Genomic DNA, 26,752 nt, shown 5'->3' with positions numbered 1-26,752 from the left:
ATTAATGTGGTTATAGGGTGGGGGGGGAAAAAAATTATTTAAAAATAAATACATAGGAATTTCTAATAGCTAAGATAATACCATACTGTTCTAATACATTTCCCATTAAATTTCTTCAATTTTGGGATAACTTTACTGTAATCAATATCATTTTATTGTTTTATACATTATATCGGCGTTATAATCATCCCGTACATTTGCTTTATATAGTATGCCTGTGGTGTTTGTATTTCGAAACATATTTCTTTGAATAGAAAATACCAGATTTTGGGGGCACTTCCCGCTACAAATTTAAAACCCAATTTGGTTTATTGCACAATTTCACTGTACTGACTGCAAACTTTATTCAGGGGGTTTTTATCTTTATTTATTCAAACCTTTTTAATCTTCCTTTTTTCTTTTATATTGGTGGGCTTCTTCTAGGTTTAGACATGTTTTATGTGTTATTAAATTTTAGCGTTATTTTGATGTTTAGTATTTAAAGGGATAATTTCCCCGTGATTTGTTTTACTTTGCATTATTTTCACCCGTGAGGTTGTTACTATTTTAATTTCAGGTGGGGGCCTTTTTTTAAGTTTTTTTCAAATTTTCTTTTTCGTTTTATTCCTGCCCCTTTTTTCAAACAAAGCAAAAAAAAAAAAAAAAAAAAAAAACAAAAAACAAAAAAAAAAAAAAACAAAACAAAAAAAAACAAAAAAAAAAAAAAAAAAAAAAAAAAAAAAAAAAAAAAAAAAAAAAAAAAAAAAAAAAAAAAAAAAAAAACAAAAAAAAAAAAAAAAAAAAAAAAAAAAAAAAAAAAAAAAAAAAAAAAAAAAAAAAAAAAAAAAAAAAAAAAAAAAAAAAAAAAAAAAAAAAAAAAAAAAAAAAAAAAAAAAAAAAAAAAAAAAAAAAAAAAAAAAAAAAAAAAAAAAAAAAAAAAAAAAAAAAAAAAAAAAAAAAAAAAAAAAAAAAAAAAAAAAAAAAAAAAAAAAAAAAAAAAAAAAAAAAAAAAAAAAAAAAAAAAAAAAAAAAAAAAAAAAAAAAAAAAAAAAAAAAAAAAAAAAAAAAAAAAAAAGGGGTTTTTTTCTTTTTTTCCCTTTTGGGGTGAAAAAAATTTCCTTTTTTTTTTTTCTTTTTTTTCCCAATCCAAAAAAACAAACAAGGAAAATTTTTCTTGAAGAAAAATGGCTAATGGAGGAAGGGTTTTGGGTTTGATAGAAATTTTTTTGGGGTAGGTTTGTTGAGGGAGCCAGGCAAAAAGTCGAAAATGGAGTGGGATATGAATGAACGGGGAAAAAATGGCTGAAGCAAAGAGTATAAGATGGGGGAATGTAAAGTGGAGCTCATAGGAGATTGGGGCTAAAGAGTTGAGTAAAGGGGACATGAGGAAAAGAGTAAATACTCATAGTCTGGGGGGATTGGGGACTGGAAGTGACACTTATCTAACTTCACAAATACAATTCTACAAAGTGGCAAGGATAACTTTCATCTGGGTTTTGAATACTGGAAATAAAACTGCCAACTTTGATGATTTGGTCTTGAAATGACTCATTAATATAACAGGATGCAACAAGTATATATATATCTGTATTCTGTATGCTTATGTGTGCATGTGTGTGCACTCATGAGTATGCCTGCTTGTGTGTTTGTGAGGTGTATGTGTAAACATATTTCTTTGTAAAAAGGTAAGATTAAGATAACCCCCAAGATTTGCATCTCGGACTTCAGTCTACCAATGTTACCCAATTTCGATATTATAAAAATCAGAAGCAGAACAAAAATGGTATGCAGCCAAAATAGAAAATACTAGTGACTAAGTAATGACAGACATCTGAATGGCAAAGTTAATATCCTTCATAAAATACAAATTAGCACAACAGAGAAATATTTAAAATCTGTCGCTATTTTTGGGCCTTTGTCCCCCATTATTTTTTGGCTTTGTTCTAGATTCTTGCACTAAAGGGTTGAGACAATAGGTGTTAAAAAATATTGTGTGGCCATTAATTTATTTGTTTAATTATAGCTGAGTATCTGAGATGTGCATAGTAGTTATAATGGCAGACTACAAGGTTGCGTGTGGATGAAAATGACTAATGCAACTTTTGTGACATTCATTAAATATCATAACTAAAGATGAAGAACAGCATAGGTTCATAGGCTCATAGGCAGGTACTAGGCTATTGGCCCTAGGGCCTATATAAGACTAGCCAAATGGTACCCTGGTTTTCGCCACCCAAGAAAATGATTTTCCTGTGCCCCTGTCGAGCAGAGCCACAGAAGTGATCCCTGGGGTGAATTTCCTATCTCCCATCCAATCATCAAGATTTTTCTTGAAGAGTGCTAATGAGGAGCTTTGTTTGATACAGATAGGTAGTTTGTTCCAGAGTATGGGAAGTCTCTGGGACAGGAATCTATCCATCCAGCATGTTCTGTTTATTGTGGTGACAAGGTTTAGGTCCCTAGAGCATGTAGCTCGGAGGGACTGGGATTTCTTTAAGTGGAGCATGTTCAACAGCTCTGGGTTTGACATAGCTTTGCATGTTAGGCAGAGATTGCCTCTGAGTAGGCGATATGCAACAGAGTAAAGCTGGAGTTTTTTGAGACAGTCTGTGTAGGGCATCTGTTTGAGGCCAGTAATCCTCTTTGTGAGGTATTTCTGTGGCCTTTCCAGTTGTAGATGTCTTGTGAGGTACATACCAAAAGGGGTGTTGTACTCTATAATGGGTCTAATGAGTGATGAGTAGAGGGGAACAATGACCTCTTTTTTCCTGGATGAGAAACCTTTTGTGATGAGGTGTGCCACATAGAAGGATTTCCTGACTACTGTGGCGATGTGATTATCAAAGCAGAGACAACTGTCCACCTGTGTCCCAAGGTCTCTTATCACACTTTTGGTGTTAAGTAGACTACCGCCTATGTGTTCGTTCATGGGTACAGAGTTTTTACCAAAAGGGATGACAATGCACTTTTTGGCATTGAGCTTGAGGCCATGGCTTTGACACCAGGCATCTGTCTCAGTGAGACCCTTTTGTAGGATGTCAACATTGTTAGTAGTTTTCATTATGGCTCCTAGTTTGCAGTCATCTGTGAACTTTGTTAGCCAAAGACCTTCTGTGTTAGCCGGTACTTCAGAGAAGTAGATACCAAACAGGAGAGAACCCAGGACTTAACCCTCTGGTACTCCACTTGTCACTGGTCTGAAGTTGAATTTATAGTCTGCTACTTTCACAGTGTGGTGAGCCAGTTGGCAACCCATCTTGTGACACAGGGATTTATACCTAGTTTAGTCAGTTTATCTATAATTCCAGAGTGAGGGATGGTGTTGAATGCCTTGGTGAGATCTAAATAGGCTGTGTGAACCACCTTACCCTCATCTACAGCTTTGGTGACCACTTCAAAGATGTCTGTCACATTTAGCAGACAAGATCTGCCTTTTACAAACCCGAACTGGGTAGGGTCCAGAGTTTGGAGATTACCAATGTCATTGTTTATAAGTTCAATGATGATACGTTCCATAGCCTTGCAGACCAGGCTCGTCAGGCTAATGGGGCGGTAGTTCCAGGGGTCCATGGTGGCTCCCCCTTTGTAGAGTGGGATAAACATTGCTGTGTGCCATTCAGTGGGCACAAAGCCTGAGGTGAGGCTATAATTGAACATGGTATTTAGGTGGGGTGCCAGTTCGTTCTGTAGTTTGTGTAGAACACAGCCTGGGATGTTATCAGGTCCCATGGATGCTGTGTTCTTGGCTTTGGAGAGTGTGTTTTTTACCTGTGCAGCCGTGATTACAGGAACTTTGCATTCTTCCAGTACAGAGATGGGCCCTTTAGGGGGGTGAGAGAGGGAGCAAAGTTAGCACTGAACCTATCTGCCAGGATGTTGGCAATATCAGTTGTTTCTTTATATTTATGCCATTGTGCTGTAACTCAGAGCAGATCTGAGTGTTGCCATTGAGATTCTTGACATAGCTATAGAATGCTTTGTGGTTGTCTTTAGAATCAGTGGCAATTTTGTTTTCATAACTAGCTTTGGAGGATTTTTATGAGGGATCTCAGCTTCTTATAGAGGCTGACCAGGAAGTTCCTCCAATCATGGGATTTTACTCTTTTTGTAACAGTTTCTTTTTTCTGTTGTAGAGCTTGTTTATGGCAGGGGACCACCAGATTGGCTTCCTTTTTTTGGAGGATAGCATCTTGGTTCGGTTAGAGATTGCATGATCCATGCAATTGTGTAAGTGCTTATAAAGTGCATTTGTATAGGATTCAGCAGTCATACCTCTATTGTCCGTCAGCATGGGTGTCGTGACGTTTGCCACTTCTGTCTTAAGAAGCATGAAGTTGGCTTTGGAGAAATTATTTTTGTTGGTTTCTCTAATGGGGGGTGGGGGTGGGATGTGGATGTCTAGGATGATTAGTTTGTGGTTGGATCTGACCAACAAGGAATTGACCTCTGGTGTGGAACACTGGTTGCCCATGTTGATAATGACCAGGTCTAGGATATTGCTGCCTCTGGTGGGGGTGCGGATAAGTTGATCCAAGGTGTTGGAATTTATGAATTCCAAAAAACGTTCAGCACAAGAATTAGTACATGAGTAGTTAATGGTGGAGTAATTGAAATCGCCCATTATTAGGGTGTTAGGTTGTACCCTAATATTTTCCAGTGTATCAAGAAATGAGGAGTGGGATTCCTGGGGCATGGTGGGGGATCTGTAGGAAGCTACAATTTGGACTGCGGTCTTGCCCAGAGTTAGTTGCACTTGGATAATCTCGGATGCATTATGCTGAAAATGTAAAATAATGAAAAATAAAAGGTAGCTGTTGCAAGACAAAAGCAACGCTTGGCAGGTGGTAAATCCTTTATAAGCAGAAAACTCCAAATCCAGAAAAATACAGACAATATTCATCCAAGATAAAACAGTGCAAGCAAACACAGCAGTATTAAGAGCTTTTGTCTGGTAGATGACTTCCTCAGAATGATTATGCTGAGCAACTAGCCTGGAGGTGTGGATATCCTTAATGAATATGGACACACCTCCGCCTTTAGTCTTTCAGTCCAGGTTAGGTGGCCGAAAAGTGTGGTATGAATTATAGCTTGGTAATGCATGGGTGCTCTCTGGAGCCTTGAACCATGTCTCTGTCACAGCACAGATGTCAATGTTCTCCATTTTAAGGAGTACCTAAAGTGAGTGCATTTTGAAGTTTAGACTTCTAGCATTAAGTAGCATTACCCTCAGATTTTGCATGCTTGTACCTGTTACGGTGGTGAATTTGTTATTTGAACCTTGCCTAAAAAAGGCATTATAGGAGTGGCAAGAGCCTTAGCCAGTATCCGGAATCCCAAGGGTGAAAGGTGCAGGCCATCTCTAGCAAAGCATCATGGTTTGTCAATCATGTCATCCCAGGCAGACAGATACTGGATCCCCTTAGAAATACACCAGAAGCTTAGCCAATTGTTGAATTCAATCATTTTGTCCTTGTACTGTGGGATCATTCTGGGTGATGGCAGGATGCTACTCAGGGCTAGGGTCATACCTGCCTGGGCTACAAGATAGTACAGCTCCTCCATGTCTCTTTTCATGGAATCCAGGGAGGTACATCTCAGGTCATTCACACCAACATGGACAATGACAGAGTCATATTTGTACTTGTTGTGGAGTGACCTGAGTGCATGCATTATGTGGCGGATCCTGGCACCTGACAGGCAGCTGACAGTAACTTTCTCCTTGTTCAGCCTGGTGAGTGGAACATCAGTGTGCCTAACTACAGAGTCACCTATGACTAGAGTGTTGGGTACGTTGTTATGCCTTATGGGTTGTGGTTGAGTGGCACACTGAGTTTGTGGGGTATGTGTCATTTGGGTTGTATTGGGGGGTGGAGGTTGCTTGCATTTCTGCTTTGGAGGTCCCTATTGCTTGGGTAGATTTTTATTGGGAGCCTCCACGAATGCAGGTGTGTGCTTTATGTTTCTATTTGTGTGTTTTGGTGGTGTTGGATTTGAGGGACTATGTGATGAGTGTGGTGTGGTGTGGTGCAAGTGTTTACCTTCTCCTCTTGACTGTCTAGTCCAGTCTTTGGTGAAGAGAGCTTTGTTTCCAGTTTGGCTATATAAGTGCATCTCTCACAGATTGTAGTGTTGGGTAGTAGGAGGAGAGGGTTATTTGTGTACGATGCAATTGCTGCATTATCCCAAGATGCCCAGATTCATCAGGTAGACAGAAGAAAACACCGGGAGCTGACCCTTAGACATATTAAGATGCGCATATTTTAATCTAATTCAGTCACATCATTCCAGCCTAAAAGGTTATTACTCAGTATCCTTTGTTTGTTGAAATGATGTACAACACTGAGGCTCCCCAGCTGGACAAGAATATTTTCCTGTATTACCTGATCTTAAAAGGTTTGTGATGAAAGATGAAGGCTTTGTATCTCAGGGGTACAGATATGTTCTTCACATAAAGACATCTGAGATGCATATTTGTCAACAAAGTGGCTACAATTGTTGGGTGGGGATGGAGGCTGTCTGTGGATGAAACTGACTTACCCTCTTGTCATCTACTCATCTAAAATGGTCTTTAATCTGCCTTTGCATGGCTAATGTGCATTTGTTTGTAGTTAGAATATTTATACTTCTATGTGTTTGTGTGAAAAAAACTGAAACAAACTTGAAAATATATTACTCTAGTGATTATTTTTATGACAATCATATCTATGACATGTACTTGGGTCATAGGAATAACTAGGGTGTAGTGCCCTGGAAATAAGCTGTTAGGTACAAAACTGGAAGGTGACAATCATTGTGGAGTACAGTACCAACTATATAAATATATATATATATATATATATATATATATATATATATATATATATATATATATATATATATAAATCCTCCTCCACATTAAACATATTGAGATTTTCCTATAAAGAAAGATAAACATTAAAGTTAAATATGTACATATGAGAGATTTGTATTTATGTTTTGGATTTTATCTTTTGTTCCAGATAACATCAAATAGTTTGCCTACTCACAACTTCACAATAAAAGTATGGCTCATGTTTTACTATTACAGTTCACAGATTCATGAATGAATGAAGCTGACTTGAGCTTTATTGTTTTTTAATAGTACTTCAGAACTCTAGTTTAATGATTGTTCTACCATGTCTCAGCTTCAGGTGCTATAGTTATGTGCAAATGTCGACCTGAAGGCAATTAAACTAAATGAAGTCAAAAAGGCAGATGTGGTAACAAGTGAAACTAAATGTTGCCATATTCATATTCCCAAATGAGAACAATACAGTTGTGGCATGTGTAATCATTTGGTATTTACATCTGTGCACAAGTTCCACAGGGACTGAACACAAACAGAGCAGTATTTAGCAGAGTAGCTTGTAAGATGAGGTAACCTGACTAGAGATTATGCCGCTAATACAATACAGCAGATCTGTGGATTGCAGTTAAATAAATGGTAGATGTACTGTTCCTCCCTGTCGTGCAACATCTTAAATGAGTTGATTATGCGTGATTTATATATAGAAATGCAACTGGTCTTTCATGTGTAAACCTCAAAAACATCACTCACAAACAGCACAGTTGCAGAGGCAGAGGCAGCTGATATCCTAATTATTTTTAACAGAGACTTCACAAGAAGTGCTGTATTCTGAAATGTGGAACACAGTATTTTTTTATTTTTTTTTTTTTTAAGATGAAGGCAAATGGTTTTGGAATCAAGCTACACACCCAGTAAATACTTCTGGATGGCAAATCAATTTCCCTTAGTTACAGATGTCAAGAAGCTACACTGTTTGCCAGGAATGAAAATCAAGCATAGTTTTAAAAACTACCGTACTAAACCAAATTCATACAAAATATAAATAGACGGCTGCAGAGAAATAAATATATATTAAAATTTCAAAACAGATTTCACAAAGAATAAAAAAGTAAAAACAAACTAACATGAAGGGGAAAGGGTTAAGGTAAGAATTCCTGTAAGGTTAGTATTTTTTGTTTAGTGTTAGGGTAGGTTATGGTTTGCATCACGGCTATGACTGGAGTTAAGGCTAGGGAAAATGCTGGGGATATATTTTAGGCAAGGTGGGTTGAGGTACTGGAGTATCTTTTCATTAAGTCCTCAGAGGGGCAGTCTACTCTCTTTAAAAATACACTATCATTATATTAGTGTGCTTAGACTTGTTTAATAATTCACTCATCAGTTATCTGTGTTGTTTTCCTTGTGGCAGTATTTATTGCTCATAGTAGTAAGCGTTGTCGCCTCACAATAAGACGTTGCCCCGTTCGATTCTCAGTTAGAGCATCTTCTGTGTAGTGACATGCGTGAATGGGCATTCCTTCGTTGAAGGTTGTGTGTCAGGGCCGGCAAGTCAGCATATAAAATCTACTGCCAGTCATTAGCAGACCAGAGTTCCGCTGTGGTGACCCCTAACCGGGAAAAGCCCAAAGACACAACAAGTAGTAAAAGGTATTGTGGATTAGGCCAGCAGAAGGAAAGCATGACAGTTACTGCAGAACACTTCAAATTTCTACTTGGATTGAGAACAGATGCAGCAGCCTAGGAAAAGGACTCTTTCCTTCTCCTATATTAAGAGTTTTATATGACATGTTGTTCCCTTACAGGAGACCCTTCTAAACAGCTGCAGCATTGTATGAATAGGGTATTTTAAAGGGGTTTACTCCTTATACTGTTAGGAGGAAGTATAGTGCTCTAATCTCTTTTGACTCAAAGGAAATGGATAAGATGAGTCAGTCAGTATATAGTCTTGGAAGGATGGATTTACATTAGAATGTGTGCATGTTTGTAAGTGAAAATGAGTTCAGATATATACTTAAGAAAATACAGGCTTTTCATGAAGTATTCATAATAGAGGTAGGTGCCTGAAACCTAATACTGTATGATGTGGATGTACAGGGTAGTTGGAAAATTTGTATACTTTCACCTGATATACATTCATTAGACTTTATTTAACAAAAAATCATCCTGTTTAATATGCAGGAAAGAGAATCCCAAGAATAAATATTTCCAAAATTAAGTAGTTTTTTTCAAGCTATTATACAGCTGTTATCATATGAAAATATCTGTACTTAATACCATCTCTTGACATTCAGCCTCTCTCGTCTGTCAAACCATGCCACTTTGGAAGTTTTATTTTATTTATTTATTTATTTTACATTTGTTGACCGGGGCAGTCTGAATGGATATATGTCCATTTTCAGTGGAGGCCCGGGGAGAAAACCTCCAAGATAATAATAAACATTGAACATTTAGTAAATGCTAGTTTCAAGCATATTACAGTCATAAGCAATACCAGCATTTAGCACATATAGTACTTATTATAAAACACTTTACAAAACATAACATTATTTTCAAAGTTATACATACATAACATTGCATTCAGGTTTAAGACACATTGAGCATCAGTTATACAATTGACCCTTCCTGAAATGGTGTGGTAGAAAAAAGTAAGAAGTAAATGAAGGTAAGGCACCTAAGTAATAGAGAGGTCACTAGTCAGGGTTAGTGCAAGGACATAACCAATGAGTTTTGAAGTATTTGTTGAGTTTGTTATTGAATCAAGTTAGTGAGGGTTCTAGGGTCAAGTCAGCTGGGAGTCTGTTCCATGTTTTTCCAACAGAGTTGGCAAACAGAGAGTCCCCAGCTGAGTAGCTGGATTTGTATGTTTGAACTAGGAGTCTAGTGGATGATCACAGTGGCCGGGAGCTGGTGTAGGGGCTGATAATATCTTTTAGTGCAGGTGCATTTTCTGGTTGGTAAAGGACTTTATGTGCCACTATTAGCTAGTTTAACTGCAGTAGGCTAGGCAGTTCAAGCCATCCTAGGAGATTTAGGTTGTGACAGTGGTGTGTCCGGTAAGCTGTACCAGTAGCAAATCTGGCAATGTGGTTATAGCAGGATGATAGTTTATTAAGATCTGTTTTGTTTCAGTTGGAGAATAGATGTGAGGCATAGAGAAGAGTTGATAGTAGATGGGAATAGGCAATTGTGGTTCTAGCAAGTAGGGTAAGGAAAGGTTTGATTCTGTAAAGAGAGCCAAGTTTTTTATTAATGGTTTTGATAGTTTGATTGCTATGCGCATCAAACTTCAGGTTATCAACTGTGATACACAGTAGTTTAGTTTGGGCTTCTGGGGAGATGATAGTGACACTGTTAGCGGTTATGTTGAAGGATGGCAGGGGGGGGGGTCCTGCATGTGGGGGAGAAGAGGAGCAGCTTAGTTTTGTTGGGATTTAGGATTAGATGTTGATTGGAGAGCCATTGTTCCACTGTATTGAAGCTATTTTGGGTTAATGTGAATAAAGTAGCTGGTGAGGTGTCAGAACAAATCAAGGTGGAGTCATCCACATATTGAATGCAGGTAGCATCTGGGATGACTGAATGAAGGTATTTGATAAAGATGGAGAAAAGAAGGGGTCCTAGTATTGAGCCCTGGGGGACTCCTAATGTGATGGGTAGGCAAGATGAAAGCATGTCCTGCCATAGGACTGCCTGTTGTCTGTCCTGCAGGTAGGATTGAAACCATTGGAGTGCATGGTTATTTAAGGAAAAGGCCTTCAAGGTATTTATAAAATTTTGTGGTCAACCATGTCAAAAGCCTTGGCTAGATCTAGAAAGAGTGCTGAGGATAGTTTGTTATTATTGCAGTTGTGGTTAGTGACGTTAGAGAAAGAGAGGAGGGCAGAAGTGGTACTGTGGTGTGGCTTAAAGCCATGCTGAAAGTTGGACAACAGCTTGTTCTGTGTGAGGTAGTGCATGAGCTGTATGTGTACACACTTCTCCATAATTTTAGCTAGAGGTGACAGAATAGCTATGGGTCTAAAGTTTGACAGCTCAGTGGAACTGCCTCCTTTATGGAGAGGTATGACATGGGAGATTTTCCATATAGTGGGTACAGTAGCTTCAGATATAGCTCTGTTGATCAAGATTGAGATGGGGTATGCTATGGTGTCAACACCCTTTTACAGATAGTCTGCTGGGAGGAGGTCGGCAGCCAGCGTGGTGGGTCTTAGTTTCTTAAGTAGGGCAAGAAAAAGTTGAGTAGGAACAGATTGGAAGGTAAAGTATGTTTCAGTACTGGGTGTGGCTGCATTAGAATTAGAGCCATTGGGAGAGAGTTGGCTGGCTAGAGACTGGATAGTCTCTGTGAAGAAACTGTTGAAATTATTAGCAATGTCTACTGGGGATTTCTGTTGAGAAGCTGAGGGGGGTGGAGTGGCAATTTGGCCTGGGTGGAGTAGTTTGTTTATTCCTGCCAGAAACTTTTGAGGTTTGTTTTGGTGTTTTTCCAGTAGATGGTAGTAGTAGTTCTTTTTGTCTAAGGTTATGAATTTTTTGGTGTCATTCCTTAGCTGTCTGAATCTTAGTTGATCAAGTGGGGCTTTTGTTTTTCGGTAGGTGGCCCATGCTTAGTTTCTGAGTGAAATTTTGGTTTTGGTATCTTTAGAAAGCCATGGTGCAATATTAACTTTGGTTCTAATAGAGTGGCTGGGAGCATGTGAGTTAAGAATAGCAAGGAATTTGGTGTTAAAGTATGCTACTGCTTCATCTATGGGGAAACTTTTTAGTACTGACCAGTTGCATGCCTTAAGTTCATTTTGAAACTTGGTGAGAATAAAATTATTGTTGTTTCTTAATGAGCTACTTTGAGCTTGATTACATAGGTGAGACAGTGGTCACTGAGGTCATCAGGCAAAGTGCCTGATTTATAGGATTGAAGATGGGTATTGACGAGTATCCAGTCTAGGGTACTTTCCTTGTTTTTGGGTTTTCCTATTCTGGTGGGGGAGGTTATGATTTGAGTAAATCCAGAGAGGTTTATGTGGGTTTTAGGGGTTTCACAAGGGCAAGTGTTCCAGTCAATGTTGAAATCCCCAAGAATAATTGTTTCTTGGGGGTAGTTAGTGGATAACCAATATAAGTAGTCTTCTAATGTTTCTGTGTTCCTCCCTGGGTTAATGTAGACACAGACAATGTTTACATTTTTGTTTTTAATAATGTGTAGTTGATCTAAATTAGTTTGTCACAACTCTCTAATTTTGATAATGACAGGCTGAGGGCCTTCAAATGAACAAGGTCATCAGCACAAATTAAATGATTCAGAATAGGAACATATAAGGTTGTAGCACAGAAAAAAACAAATAAAAAATTAGGCAGCCAAAAAGTGAATCCTTAAGTATTATATAATGAATAAACCCTGATGAAGAAGGAATAAATCCATTCTCAATATGAACTGGTCTGTCAACAACACAGCTTGAAACCACTGAAGGGCACTAAGACCAAATTCTATAGCATTCATACAATGGAGAAGAATTTTATAATTAAAGGAATCAAATGTGTATTGGAATCAATAAATGAGACACCATTTAGAAGGGCAGCCTCTGCCAAACAGAGATTTCTATTTTAAAGGCAACAGAAAGGACAGTTCTACCCAAGGTAAATTAATTCTGGCATCTAGACAGCAGGTCAAAATCAGTAAAATAAGCAACCTGATGAGAAACTATTTATTCAGGAATCTTTGCTAAAGGGGAAGAAGAAAGATAAGTTTGAAATGAGAGGGAGACATAAACAGCAGAGGAATTAGTTTGAAATTAAAGGTACACATTGATAGAAAAGTTTCTGGAAGAGGGAAGAAACAGCAGCTTTCAAGGCATCAGGAAAGAAGCTGCAACAGACAGTGAGAGAAAGAGAGAGAGAGAGACTGAGAATGTAGGTTATATAACTACAAATTAAACTGTGGTATAATATTAGAAACAGAGGTACAGACTGTCACTGTCCAGGATTCAGTATTCAAATAGGTTCTATAAAAAAGAAAGAAGTTGTTTTTATGTCACTTTCTTAAAATAAAGCAGAAAAAATAAGTTGTTTCTCCAATGTCTGTAGTGATACAAAGGGAGATCAAGAAAAATGCCAAGGAAATTGAATAGCGTTTTTAATCCTCTGTAAGTACTCGGCCACAGTCTAATTTACAAAGATTAGCTACAGATAAAGATACAATTCAAGGGTCAAGTCATTAGCTAGCTCCAGCAGAAGGAATGTAGAGACCTGTGTGCACATGGAAAGATAAAGAAAGACCAAATTAAATGCACTGATAATTTTATAATAATCTGATTTAAAAGGCAGAATATTATACTGGAGCATTGGATAAGCTTTTTTTTTATTTTTAATGTAGAATGTCCACAGTCATGCCAGTGTAAGTATGGATGAGTGTTTTTATCTCTAACTATAAAGACTTCATCAGATCCATTTATAAGAAAAAGTTTACAAGCTACTGATCTTTTTAAAATAATGTACAGACTTTACAAATTAAAGGTGTCTGTAGCTGTTGTGGACAGTCCAACTTGACTGACACCATTCAGAAAATTAAATCTAGTGCTTATGCACTGCAGTTACTGTCCTTCTTCTTTTGGCTTTTCCCAGTTAGGGGTCGCCACAGCAGAACTCTGGTCCACTAATGATTGGCAGTAGATTTTTATGGTGCCGAGGTGCCAGCTCGATGCCCAATCTTCAACGAATGCATGCCCATTTACGCATGTCTTTCGAACGCCACTCGACCACGGGGAGTCATACTATACAAAGGATAAGTATTTTTCTTAGAGTCAGGCAATAAGACATCTCTAGGTGACCATGCAATCTCACTCAGATTTCTAGGTGAAGGACAGCACTGCTTATATAATCCCATTGTTCAGACTACAGGACCCTCCAGTTAACTACTAATTAAATTCAATTCAATTAAATGAAACCAAATTATATAGTCCACATAACCATCCATCTTGTAAGTAACATTTTCATTTTTACATGAATCTCAAAGGATGTTAATTCCAAATAAGACCAACTTCCTTACCTCCTTCATGATGTATATGATGTCAACATAACTGGGCCATCCATTTCCACCAACTGGCTCTACCACTGGTAAGTTAACTTAAAGTCCTATCGGAATAGTTTTCTTTGCTCTGTGCCTTGAATATTACAGGCGATACTGTTCCAAAAGTCGAAACAGCAACAGCAAAATCTTTGATGTAGTAATTACCATATTAAAGTTTAACCCTTGAAAGAAATTTATTTGATCAATGCACATTCTGACTTGGACCTGAATAGTAAGGCCAGTCATCTATCAGGATGTCCCCTACAGGAGACTGAGGGTTGGATTTCATGGACTCAATTTATTCCTCATTTTGAGGTTGGTCAGTCATTTTTAACAGAATGATAATGATACACCCCATATCACAAAGGTAAACTAAACTCTCCAGATTTATAGTGAAGATTCTTGAATGTATCCAAATCAGACTGTACTGCATTGCAAAGTACAAATCATTCAAATAACAAAGTGAGAAGCAAATCTGTCCTTACAACACAACACAATGCTTAAATTCTTCTGAGATAACATTTATTTTTAGCCAAAATAGCAGCTCAAGGCTTCAGTATATTGTCTGATCATATCATTGGTATAATCAATAGAAACAAATTGTTAATGTATTAAAACAAACTTGTCATTTAATCCTGTTCACTAATTGAATTATTTTTTTTTATCTTAAGAATTAATGTGTATAAAGATCAGTATGAATTCAGGAAAAAATATTTCTCAAATAAATGGTCATTATCTTACCAGCAATTAGCACTTAGCCTTTAGTCTGCAGCAAGAGGACTGTCTCCCAGAAATCCTTTTGCAGATCAAGCTCTGCAAAATACAGCTTCTGGAAATCAGAAGTGCAACATCTACATAATGAATCACAAGGGACTTCCCATATGTTTATTATAGCCCACAGAAAAAGATGGTAACAACGTATGAAAATGGTTTACTGTGCCAGTGCTTAACTTTCTCTTTTTTTGTTTCTTTTTGGAAAAGATATTTTAACACACTACTAGAAAATATGTAAATAAGCCAGCAGACTTAAGCCTATGCATCAGCACCTCATGAGTGACAAGGCCAAAAACATCTGATGGTGAAAGAAGATGGTCTCAATGACGTGACACTCATTAGCGGTCTTCATAGTTTCACAACAGACACAAGTTATATAATGTTTAAGGAAACAGTACTGAATTGTCAATAAAATGTAAAGCATAAACAGGAATGTAAGCTAATGAGTGAGCAGTGCTATTAATCTGTTCAGACTATGGATACCCCCTCCAAATATAAGGATTTATGCAATATATTTCCACATCAGAGAAATGCAGGATGAAGTAACAGAGCAAGCTTAAGTTCATACATTTAAGTATTAATTACATTATTTATCTAATTATTTGATAACTGAGTAAGAGCAGATATGTAGTCGGATATCTTTTCATTTTAATAGGTGGTGACTCATCAAAGAAAGTAACATTGAGAAGGCTAGCCATAAAAAGTAGGCAAATCACCAACAGCAAATAATCAATTAAAAATAAAAAGAATTTTAATGGAAGGCAAGACCCCTTCCATACCCCATATGTCTAAAAATACTATTTCACCTTGTATATCACCTAACCCTACGATGCTCCACCTTATCCACTCCCCGTCTAATCCCTCTCCCCATCTTTTCCTTCATCTATCCTCTAATATCCTACATCCAATCTCTAAACTAACACTAACACTTCCACACGACCCCCTAATAACCCACATTCAATATCTAAACTAATTCTAACACCTCCACTCCACACATCTATCTCCCTTCTATTCCTTCAAACATCTACATATAACATATGTACACATACTGTATAAGGCTCGGTTGGACAGCACTTCCTACTTCTGATGTATATTTATTCAGAGTTCTGCTACATCTCTTATACTATAAAAAACATATGGAACTGTGTCATTACCACTGCCATTGTATTATTACTGCTGTGTAACTGCATATGTGTGTATTCTATTGAATTCTGTTGTTGTATAATGTGTGAATATCCTTAATTTATTCAGACACTGTTTGCAAGTGTTCACTTTTGATAAGTGTACTACCTCAGTAAACAAATTATATGAATAAAATAAACTTTAATGTCACTCACCTCAAAAATTACGGAATACCTTCTTCTCTCAATGTTCAGTAATCTTAGTGTTAGTATAGCTAATAAATGCAAAGGAACCAGACCTGAAGAGAAACATTCAACAATGCAGCCATTGAAGAAGATGTTGTAAACAAGCTATCAAGCTCCATTATCATTCCTTCTCTGGAGTAATATTATTTTACTCACCAGCTGGAAGACGATGCGACAGGATGCCACTTTCAGTCACATTTAGCTTCATGCAGGAAGAGGTAAGGTTGCTAACTATCCATGCTGTAGATTGATTCAGCTTCCATGGAAATAAACTAAAATGAGATATTCTCTAATTCAACTAAAGGAAAGAGCCTGCTAGGAAGCAGCACAATGTTTTTTTCAGTCAGTGTGTGTACAAAGCTGCAGTTTCTAGAGGAGAGAAAAAAATAATCCTAATAGACAAAAATATAACTTGTGTAGTATTAAACTGTACTCCGATATAAGTGGGAAATCACAAAATTGGGTGAGTCACTAAGTCTAAGTGGACCTTGGAAGCTTTGAACCTGAAGATTTCAGCAGAAGGAGGCTCCCTCAAGATATCTCAATCATCATATCTCAATCATTTCAAGGGAATGCACTAATCCATTATTTTCATCAGTTGCTACTAAATATGGATTTACAAAAACTTCAGTGGGTTTTTGTGAATGCCCAGCAATGTTGTTGTTTCTATTTTAGCTCTTTTGGTATTATTTTAACTGCATGCTGAGGCATTTGTTAGAATGTGTTAATTCTATAGTTTGTTATATGTTTTCAGATATTTCAGTCTTATGTCTTTTTTCTTAGGATTAGGTCTGTTTTTTGCGGAAATGCAATTTCCTAATTAGCTGGTTGTAGTCTTTTTATTCTATTTTTAGTAACATTTTTTTTATATGATTAGTTATTTTTTATTTGTTAAAATAATTTTGGAATGTTCTGTTTGGTGTCTAGAGGTTTAATTTAGTTAATGGTAGTTGTTTTGAGAGAATGTGCTTATTTTTAGGGCAGGCGATGTGTGTGTGAACTTTCATTTTTTAGCTAAAATGGGACTGCAGGGATTGGCTGGAAAGTTGCTAACTTGCTCGGGATGGTAATAGACAGACAAGCAGACAGACAGACACACGCGCGCGCACACGCATACACACACACACACACACACACACACACACACACACACACACACACACACACACACACACACAAAATCATATGAGTAAGGCCTTGGGTTCAAGATAACATTTATTTGCCCTTTATTTTTTTCTATACCTTTTTAATGAAAGATAAAATTTTACATACAATGGTAAAATACAAAAAGCATCATGAGAAGCAGAGAACTTTACCAAATTTATGACACAGATCTGTACTATTATTTTGTCATTAATAGTATCACTTACGCTTCCTCCTTGAATCCTTATTAAACCTGTCACTGAATCTGATACATTATTCAATGCTTCATTTTCAATCACTTACCCTTCTTTATTCACATGTAATCTGTCCATTTTCCATCCTAATGCAGTTTCATTCTTCACATTTCTTCTTAAGTCTTATGTCACTTCTTCCTCTTTTTACTTCTTAGCAATTTATTATTTTATATAACCAGTGCAAATATCAGTTTCTCTCTCTCTTCTCAGATCTATTCCTTGCTATTGTTGCCTCCTCATACTCAGTCACTATCTTTCTTCATAAAGCAGAGTCTGTACTTATTACATCTGACCTCGATGTTGCAAGACATCTGCCACAAGACCTTATTCCTAGAATGTTAGTGAGAATGTTGTCATTGTATAATAGCCTGCTGTCACTATATCTGACCTAGATACTGCAGGAGCTCTGCCACAAAGCCCTACTCCTACAAGTTTACAAGTTACTGAGAATTTTGTCTTTGTATAATGTAATCACATTTATCATGAAGAACCTTACTCTGTATTAACTTAATCAGTGAAATACATGCCTGATTGATGATTGAAAGTCTCTGTGAAATAGTCCATGGACTCAAAGGACCTCTTACTAAGTTGGTCATTGTACCCTTTTTCATGATCAGTATACTATACTGCACATGCCAATTATTTATACTCAGGAAATTATAAACAAACTGTTTTAATTTGGCATCACTTTGTTAATTACTTTTTACTGACTATAAACTGATTGCTTTCAGTTTAATTTGACCTGAGGGTGGGACGCCAACTATGTCCAACTTTGATTCACTCCTCTACCCTACCCCCAATTCCCATATACCCCTCATACCATAATAATATTATTTTTCCAACATACACATTTCACTTGCGACTCTTATTCCAAAACCCTGTCCAAATAACCTTACTGCTTCTATGCATGCACTTCTGTTTCTTGTGTCCTACTTCCCTATCTCTATTTAATTTTTAGCCCCATTCTCAATTATCTTTCTCCCTCCCATATTGCTTTGCACTATATACATTCATAATCATTACCCTCCCTAATAGCACCTATCATTCCCATTGTATGTTTTGTTTTTCCCAAATAAACCCTCATTTCTTCTTATTTTGACTATATCATTATACATTAGCCTTTAATAACCTTCTATTTCTTACATTTTAGAGAAGATACCAGACAACCTAACTCTCTTCTTTTATAGATAATCATTCTCTATTTACATTTCCTCTACCAGCTATTAGACTCCACCATCACTGAATCTCCTATTGCCCTGCAACTTCCTGTTTCCTTCTTCATTGCTACTTCCCCACTACCAGATATCTTTAAAATACAGATTCATGAACTTAATTATTCTACTCTTCAGTTTAGCCTCAATTCTTCTCCTCCTACTGTGCCATTTTTCATCCCACCATGACTGAATAATATCTGTCCATCTCTGTCCCAACCACCTATCCATTCTTCGTCTTTACACTCCCCACACATTGCACCAAATCTATTTAATATTGCCGCTCACCTTTATTCCAAATATGGACTGATTAACTGCACTTCAACTCAAACTAAAACAAAATTAAGTGCAAAAATCCTCTCGAAAAAACAAGTATGTATAAGTCCCCAATATACTAAAATCCTTCTAGATGGAGATACACACCCCAATCCTGGCCCCACCTATCACAATGAACACAAATATAATACTCTCCCATACACTTTACTAATCCAACAACAGCCAAATCCCAACCCTAGTGGTCTAATTGTTGCTGCAATAAATATTAGAAGCATAACAAATAAAACTTCTGAACTACATGCCTGGATTATCCAACATAAACCCGATGTTCTTGCTGTAACTAAAACTTGGTTTAAACTCAGCATAAATGACCCTGAAGCTTTACCACTATACTATAATATCATTTGTAATGACCATATAAAGAGGAAAGGTAGCGGTATTGTTTAATATTTCCCAACACCTACCATATTTCCCCTTCCAGCAAACCAATACCAAAATTCAGTTCAGAAGAGCTTCTTATCACGTTCCTCAAAACAAACAATTACAGATATGTATTACTGTTCTTTACATCCCTCCTGGAGACAATATAGCTATACTGGATGATATCTTACATTGGACATCCATAACATTTCAACAAGAAAAAGTGCTGCTAGTTGATGTGAATGTCAGTTGGTTGGACATAAACTCTAACTTCCTTATATCTAGCATGAATTTATATGGTTTCACACAAATAATTAATAGCCCCACACATTATAACAATACATCATTCCCTATTAGACTGGATCCTGGTATCAGATCCTAGCAAATACTCCACCAAGGGTACAATGTCAGACTCTCTCAGTGATCATCTCCCAATCTATATGACCAGACAGCTCACACATCCAGTTAAATAGCATATTTATAAAATAACTCACAACCTTTCCCATTTTAACCTAGAAATGTTCATTACTACACTATTGTCTATTAACGGGAACGTCTTAAACATCCTCCTCTTAGACAATGCTGTAAAAGTATTCAGTACAACTAAATATTCTAAATAGCCTTACCTCTCCTAGAAGGAAGACAGTAAAACAAATAATGCAATCTGGCTATCCAAAAAGAGTAGACTGAGAGGGGGAATAAAGAAAGAATGGCAAAAATATAAAACACCACAATATCTTGAAAACTTCAAAATGCTTCACAATTGTACTAAAAAGCAAATAAATTAAAACAAAAAATAGACTATAATATCTTTCAGAACAATACTAAAAACAACTCTAAAAAATTTTGGACATCCATTAAAAAATATCTTACATCCCAGCCAAAAATTCAACCCAAACCCCTCTCCCGATAACTCACCACTCAAAACTGCAATACAGTTCATGTCTTATTTTATAGCTAGTATAGCATCTCTAACAAAGGATTCCTCAACATCTAATCTCAACCTTGTCCAACAGCCACGTATCACTGCATCCTCTTTCACCTTCAAACCTGTGCCCACATCCTATATAAAACAACTCTTAAACAAACTTAAATCCTGCTCTTCTTCAACTGGTGACCTTCCAATCAAGCACCTACAAATAGCAGCCAATAACAATGCCTATCCTGTCTCAATCCTTATAAATAGGTCAGTCCAGGAATCCCATGTTCCCTCTCTCTGAAAAAAAAACACACATTATCCCTCTGCACAAAGAAGGAAATTCAACGGACATTAATAACTTTAGACCTATAGCATTCTTATCGTCCCTCGCCAAAATACTTGAAAAATGTATTCAAAAACAATTGCTAGACTATCTCCTGCAGGAAGAACTCCTATCCCCTACACAGCACAGTTTCTGTCCTTCCCATAGTACTAGCACTGCCCTTCTAACCTATATAGAAACTGTCAATAAAGCCAGACATAACAGCAAAGTAGTCTCTTCCTTATTTCTAGACTTGTCTAAACCCTTTGACACAGTTTGTCACAGCAAGCTTTTACTTCAAATGTCCTCACTAAGTCTCTCTCAGCCAACCCTTATGTGGTTCAAAAGCTACCTGTTCAACAAGTATCAGTCAGTTAACAGCACTGCATCACACTGTTTCCTTATCTCCCAGTCACCACCAGTGTGCCATATGGATCTATCACTGGTCCCCTCCTCCTTAACATTTACACCCTCTATACATCCTCACAACAGGCCACCCTAATACAATAATTCCTCTCTCATTTGCACATCAGACAACATGGTACACCTCCACAAATTTACTCAGGAAGCTTTAAGTGACACTGAAACATGGTTTCATAATTCACAACTCATGCTCAACCCAAAAAGACCAAACTGCGACTCTTTTTCTTCAAATCCCTCTCTCACAAAAAAACATAATTTAAAGTCCTCTCTCTTGATAACACAACCACTGTAGTCACATTCGACCTGCACAGACAAAACTGCAACTCATCAAAAACTTGGGATGCTTTACAAAAACAAAAAGTTTCTCACCGAAGCAACTAAAACTACACTTGCCACTAGTTTTCTCCTCTATACACTTCTTTATGGCACTCCCATCCTTAGTAACTTACAGGCTTCATAAAAACTAAAATGTGAATGATCCTATAACAAAGTTGCTAAGTTTGCAGCAAATATCCTTTTCAGAACTCACCACTGTATTGCACTAAAAATCCTAAATTGGATAGAATTGGCTCACAACTTAACATATACACTGCTTATTACCATCTATAAAATCATCCCGCATCCATCTGCCTGTCCAGCACTAACAAACATATTCTACACAACTATATTACCAGTTGGTCATCCAGTGACCAAAAACTCTTCTATTCCTTCACCATCGCCAAACAATGGAACTCACTTCGACCTTCTACAAGAAACACAGGCAGCACCACAAACTTCAAACAAATACTGAAAAATCATCACAACTCTTCCTGGCTCTGTACCTGCTCTATAACCTAACCTCCTCCTTCTCCTTATATGATAACTAAACTCCTACCTTTTTGCTACTGAAGACTGATGATATTTACTCCATAATTATTATTTTATCACTTGTTGATACTGGTACAATAATGCTGATCAATATATCCCTGTTTATACCTCTCTGATTGAATTCCTCTGGAAACCAACAGAATTCCTGCTTTTATGTATATATTCTGTATATATTACTGTAATCACTATCTGTAAGACTATCTACTTTTGTACCAATTAATGTTTAATATTTTCCGTATCTATGTTCTTGTCAGGGCTTTCCTCCCTGGGCTTCCACTGAAAATGGGCTTGTTTAGGCCCAGTGGACTTTCCTGGTAAACAAATGCAATAAATAAATAAATAAATAAAACTCCTGTCTGTGTACAAACCCATCAAATCTGCGGGGCACTGTCTATACTCGTACAAGGTTGCTAAGGCCTGGAACTCCTTACCTCTATCCATCAGGTCAATACCCTCCCTCCCATTTTTCAAAACCACTCTGAAAGACTTCCTCTCTAAACTCTGTCTCTGTTCTTGCTCAAAACCAGGATAAACTATATCCCTAAATGTGAACAAGTACCTTTGCATTCCTTATAACTCCTTATTCTCCCTTCTTCCCTTACTTCCTTACTTCTCTTCCCCAACTTTCTCTCTAAATATACCATAAGCCTGTTTTCCCTCACGTCATATTGCAATTTTTTGTTTGTATTAGAATAACTTAGCTTTAATTTCTCTACAAACTGTCTAAAATTTCTTTAAATATTAAATGATTGTCATATAACTTGTATCATTTCTTAACAAACGTTCTTATATTATGTCTAATTTGTTAGAATTATTTATTATTTTGTTTTATTTTTTAAAATTGTAAAAGCATTGTTATTAAAATGTTTTGTAATAATTTGAAGATGTTCTCTCTGGGCCTCCTCTGAAAATGGGCTTCTACCCAGTCGGACCTTCCTGGTAATCAAATGTAAATAAATAAAGAAAAAAGAAAGAAATATTAGACTCTGCAGATAACAGAGAATAGCTTCATTTAGTTTCTGTCTAATTACCACAGCCAGACTTTTATGTTTTAGCAACTCCTCCCTATGATTTTATCACATAGTATCATCATACAAGTAAAATGTCCAGGCCACCCTTCATATCTCTAGCAGTTTGTCATTGGAATAATCTCTTGCATGCAAAGCCTAGAAAATGCTGGGTGAGACAGGGAAGAAATGGCTCCTGATTGTTTTCAAATCAGTATGGAGAGAAATGTGTATCCTAGATGATTGGAGAAAAAGCATACAAGTGCCAGTGTACAAGGCAAAGGGGGCAACCACAACTACGGGTAGTACAGAGGTATCAAACTCTGTCACACTGTATGGAATTTCTGTAGAAGGCGATTGACAAATGAATATGCAGACTAGCTGAAAGTAAGATGGGAGATGAGCAGTGTGGAATGAGATCAGGATGCAGCAAAACTGATCTGCTGTGTACTGTGAGACAGATAGTTGAGAAGACGCTAGAGCTGAGGAAAGATTCCAACTGGAATTTCCTAGACTTGGACAAAACATTTGACAAAGTCCCAAGAAAGTTGATTTGGGCAGTCCTGTGGTGGTTTGACATCCCAGAAAATATTAATAGAATTAGTGTAGGCTATGTGCAATGACCCAATGACTCAAGTGTGAACAGGGTTTGGAGTCACAGAAGAGGTTCACATTTGGAGTAGGTGTACATCATGGTTCAGCTCTGAGCATTCTGCTGTTCATACTGATGATGAACTACATTAGCAAACAGGTTAGAGGGGACAAAGTTGCTGTATGGAGATGATATGGCTCCGAACAAGCACTTCAGCAAAGGATAGGGTAATGGAATGCAAAACTGAAGGCACATGGGTTGAAACTGAGTACATATAAGACAGCTGCAATTGCAGCAAATGGGGGAAATCAGGAGAAGCTGAAAATTTAGATAGAAGGGAAAACAGTGGAACAGGTTAATAGCTTTCAGTATCTGGAAGGGTTGGTTGAAGAGAAGGGGAGTCTGAATGAGGAGGTTGAAGCTCAGATCAGAAGAGCTGAAGCCTACTGGCACATAGTAAGATGGGCACTGTATGACAGAAGTATGCCAAAGAAGCTGAAAAGTATGGTGTGGTGCAACCAGTACTACTGTATGGTACAAAAACCTGGGCAGTAAAGGCAAAGCAGTTGAGGAAGCTAAAGTCAATAGATATGAATTGCTTGTGATGGGTGGTAGGATGTACACTATGGGATCAGAGAAGAAATAATGACATTAGAGCAGAAGACAAAGTGGTTACAACTGTAGAGAAAGTCAGGGAGCACAAATTACAGTGGTTCTTTACATGTGCAGAACAGCAGAAAACAATATTGGGAAGAAGATTTGGGACAGACAGGAAGAAGGCAAGAGGAAACAAGAGCATTCAGCAAAGGTTTGGATGGATTGTGTTTAAGAATATCTAAGGCAGTCAGGCATAATGGTGAAAAATGTAGGAGAGCAGCACTGAATTGAGAGCAATGGTATCAGTTGACACAACACCCAACACCATGTAGAAAATGAGAAAAGGGGGTTGATGATTATTATGATAAGTAAGTAAAAAACAAGGCCATCTTTAAGAAACCTCATAAAGGTTATTCAAGCCTCCCACTGCCGCTCCTTATTTTTTCAGGTACAGTTTTCTGCTGACCAACTTTTCCTCAACTTTTAAAAATTTTCCCCATTTCATAATTTCCTAGATATGTGTAAATTCACTGCATGCTGTCTGTTTTCATTATTAAAAAAACTCTGCATCTACCATTGGCTTGTATATTATTATTTGGTCATTTATTTGTCTTTGTTGACCAGGAAGGTCTGACTGGGATAAATACACTTTTTCAGCGGAGGCCCAGGGAGAAAAGCTCCATATTCTCATAGACAATACAGAGTATATTTTCATTTTCACTTTGTGCATAATATTTCATCTTGGTTACATATACAATTAACCATACACAGTTAGCTGTGACAGATGATTAATGATAAAGCTTGCATAATACAATTTGTGACTTGGTAAGTAGTGGTACAATGAGGAAGAAAGAAAAAAATTACTAGGAGTCAATACTTAAAGAAATAAAATCAATTAAATGTTTACACTAGGAGATAAAGGAAAATGAAGGAAACACCATATGGGAAAGTTAGTAAAGAGGAGCTATGATTTTGACAGAGGTATTGCAGCTTGAAAATATTTTTCTGTATAGTAAGTTGTCTGGGTACAGAGCAAGAGAAGTGCCAGGTGTGGGGGTCATTTTGTTATTATTCCTCTGACCTGCTACAGTTTTACCAATTTCTATAAATAATCATATTTTAACCAAGATCATTTACCCAGATTAATCTTTTTCACTAACACAGTGAAAGATCTGGTACTCCCCCCCAACAGACACACATGCACAATTCATATAAATTATTATCAATTTATACTTACACTATGCACCCCATTTAAGCAATCCCCTGCCTCTCTTCCACTGCCTTATTTCTAGTCAAGTACTACAGGCTCTCCAGACTCTAAAGGATCATATGGGCCCTTAGATTAGTAGTAGAAGACTTACTGGCTGTTACATATGTTAACATAAATGGTACAGGACAGACACAGCAAGACATATTTTTAATCAAATGGTTTACTGCAATAATCTTAAGAATAACAGTGAAAGATTAAATGATACTTCCTGGAACAAAAATAATATTGCTATTCCTTTAAATAACCTAACAATGCAGTGGAAGCCCACCTTGTTCAGAGATAAAGTGATTCCTACTATCGAAGACTTATATGGAATGTAAAAATGATGCGTATGAGGGTTTGTCTGTCCTTAGCTGTGCAGTGGAAGCTAGAAACCTTGAATGTAATGTTTTCAGAATTCAAGCTTCAGCACCTAACAGCATCTGCCTAGGTGGGAAGATAGACAGAGCTTTTGTTATGTGTAAAATACTCATAATGTTGTCCTTCTGTAGAAACCTTAAGTAGCATAGTTTGACTACAGCACAGATAAATGTGTATACTTCTTTCAGGAAGGTCACTTAATTGCAGTCTGCTCCACTACAAAAAAAGAATTACCAGAAATCTGGACACTGTCATATTGCTTGTTTCTGGGAATGCTAGAAAAGTACAGAAACGATCAAATTTTTTGTAGCAATGCTATAGGATAAAGCGACAAGCAATGGACAACAGCATAAAATAAATGAAATATTCAAGAAAGAAAAACAGGAACAGAGTGCAACTTGCACAGTATAATGTTATACCAAAGCAAGGGACAACACAAATCAAGGCTAAAATGTTGGAGGAACTCAGAAGGTAAGGTACGGAAATCACCACCACAGAGATTTGTTTGCAGAAGTGGATTTGATTTCTAGAACTAGACTGGTGGATGGAAGAATAAAGAATGCATTCAGAGTTTTGGAAGTTTGGAGACTTAAAAAAAAAGATCCCACAACATAGTCAGAGTTTCTCTGTACTGGTCACAGGTGAGAAGACTACACTATAATAGTAAAAGGGGAAAAAAATCAGAGACTCAAGGACTTTGCTATTTATTTGGATATTACCTGGGACTGTTTCTTTCAGACGCTGAATATGGGAAGTACTTACCATTGTAAACAGGTAGCGTAACTATGTTGCTTAATGAAGGACTGTCCTGATGTTTTGTAATTCACTCTAATGCTTCACCATTCTTGACTTTAAGGGACAGACTGTGACCAGAAATATTACTGATATTACACTATCCAGCTCTGGTTTACGGCTTCATGGACTATGGGCCTTAACCTACAATATGTTTTAATATATTAAAGCTCACTGCGCAGTCATGGGTGATCTAACACTAATGCTGTTTACCCATGGGTGTGGTGCCTGAATGGGTAAGTTTCATAATGAATGGTAAATCTTACATCTTCCATGAACCCAGGGCAATT

This window comes from Protopterus annectens, chromosome 4.part1, assembly GCF_019279795.1.
Source record: "Protopterus annectens isolate FY-2018-M chromosome 4.part1, PAN1.0, whole genome shotgun sequence".
Taxonomy (NCBI): Eukaryota; Metazoa; Chordata; order Ceratodontiformes; family Protopteridae; genus Protopterus; species Protopterus annectens.
The sequence above is the reverse complement of the archived record's forward strand: the minus strand, read 5'-3'. Positions refer to the sequence as shown.